Source organism: Carlito syrichta, unplaced genomic scaffold (assembly GCF_000164805.1).
Source record: "Carlito syrichta isolate Samal-C Ts95f unplaced genomic scaffold, Tarsius_syrichta-2.0.1 Scaffold89856, whole genome shotgun sequence".
NCBI lineage: Eukaryota > Metazoa > Chordata > Mammalia > Primates > Tarsiidae > Carlito > Carlito syrichta.
The window spans coordinates 187,186-189,535 of NW_007033952.1; positions in this window are offsets into that span (position 1 = coordinate 187,186).

The window sequence follows — 2,350 nt, forward strand, 5'->3', positions numbered from 1 at the left end:
CCCCCGGGCATGATCTGGAAGTCGCGGCCAACCTCCTCGGGCACCTCTGACACTCTCCTCCACTTCCTGGCGGACAAAGCCCTTTCGGAGGCGAGCCCGGGGCTGCCCTCCCGGGGAGGAGGCGGCGTCGCGGGAGCCCCTCGCCCGCTCTCCCGCGTCCCGCTTGGACGCGCCCAGAGCCGCCGGAGTGATGGGTGCCGCCTCAGGCCCACGAGCCGCACGGGGCTGCAGGGCGCGCGGCCGCGGCGGGCACCAGCACTTCTGAGAGTGGCCTGTCCTCCGGTGGATCCCCGTATTTATATCTGATTTATTTTTTATTTTGTAGCACAAACAGAAATCCATAAACTGTCGGTTCAGCGCCATTGACTCTTTGATCAGTTACTGGGCTATTTCTTTCCTTTTTTTTTTTCCCCTCCATCCCCGTCAGTGAGAGGAGATTAAATGCCTTTATTTCCAGCCCTGTTTATACTGCAAAGGCACAAGGCTAAATGAACAATAAAAGTGTACTTACAATGAAGCCTCCTCCTTCTGCATGCAACAACAGAGAAACTTCGCACTGCCTGCCTAAACCTCTTAATTAGACTACAGCGATTTCCGAACACATTTACCCATTATATACAAAGGAAATAAAAGCGCCCTGTCCACCAGCAGCCCGAGTTCCTGAGGCTTCTCTGAATCGAGTGAAATAATTACCAAAGGGCACACCACCTCCGTCTTTGTCAGAAAGTCCTTAGTTTACCTGTCAGATCTGTTTTACTCCACAAGAAAACAACATTGTCTTACCGCTGCAGACATTAAACCCTAACACACCTTTGCCAATCTAGGTGAGGACAAACTTTTTAAAGGGGAAATAAAATCTGCAAACTAACATCATGCAGAGAGTGGGGGGCGTGTGTGCTGGGCGGCAGGAAGCCTCGATGAGCTCTTTTTTTTTTTTTTTTTTTTACTTGGCTCACAATTCTTAAAGTTAGCATCAAAAACTGAGACTCTCATTTCTAAGTGTGAAGTCCAGCTTGGAGGTATGTTTTAAAACAACCTGAGCCGAGGGAATTTAATTTTACAAATTTGACCTGCTCCCCCCGCCCGCCGCCGCCGCCCAACGTTCTTATTTTAAGGACATGAAGAAGATTCGTATTTATAACAACAACAGCAACACGTCACCCAGCAGCAAACCAGCAGACCAGACGCTGCAGCACGGCGTCAAAAAGCCACGAAGCCCTTTTCTCCACTGAATCACATTACGGATAGCCAATAGTTACCATCGGAAAAGTTGACCGAGACAGGTTAAATAATTTAATAAGGAACTGCGTGTAATTATGTTATTTACAAGGTATGACAGAGGGTGGGAGAGGGAGCAGAGCAGCGGACGGGTTGGAGTGACCCCTGGAGCTTGGAGTTTGAATTATGGAGCCAGGGGGGCCTGCGAGGTGAAGATGGACTACCGGAGAACAAGGTGACTTTTCACCCCAACACATTTAACTTTTAAATCCAAATAAACGTCTCGTGTTACTAGACCATCACACTGGAACGGAGGAAAATGAACTAATCAAGCCCAACTGGATGGCTCTTGGAAAGGAGTTAGCTCCCTTTGTGATGGGGAGGGGAGATCAATGACATGATTCCTAACAGAGAAAGAAGCGTTTCAAAATAAACGGGTGGGGAGGGGAAGATCTTGGAATTTTTCTGTCAAATATTAATTACCATAATTAATTAAGACAGAATATGATTCCAATCAGAAGGCATTTAATAAAGCGTACATGTCCTGTCCTAACGACAACATCAACTCTTTTACCAATCGCTTCATTTCTTCCAATAAATATGGAATTCTCATTAGCGTGTCAAAGGAAGCTAAATGGAAAACAAATACACGCACTCCATTTGTCAGCCCCCTTGCCTGGGAACCCAGGACAGCCCCCCAGCTCGGCAGCCAGAACTAGTGCAGAGGTGTAAACTTTCTCACCTGTTTGGTCATTGAATCTATGAGGCGAACATACAGATCCTGCTCTGTTCTGACTCCTGCAAAGAAACAGAAACAAACTCTCATCAGGGTTTCGGCGCTGCAGCTCGCCAGGCGCGCACCGGGCACAGGAAGTCCATACCTCAGGACGGCTGCCACAGTGATACAGCAAAACTTAGGCAATCCCTTAAGAGGCAGAAAGAGAGCCCCCATCCTTGCTCGCTTTGCCGTTTTTTGTGTTTTTTTTTTTCCCTTTCCTAATTAAGAACCCTGAAGGCTCGCAGGGTTTGCACTTACAGGTGCAAGAAATCTGCCCGGCGGCGGGCAGGCCCGGTGGCAGTGCCTGGTGGGCCCAGGTGGTCATTTATTTTTAGAAAAGAGGAAGCACCGAAT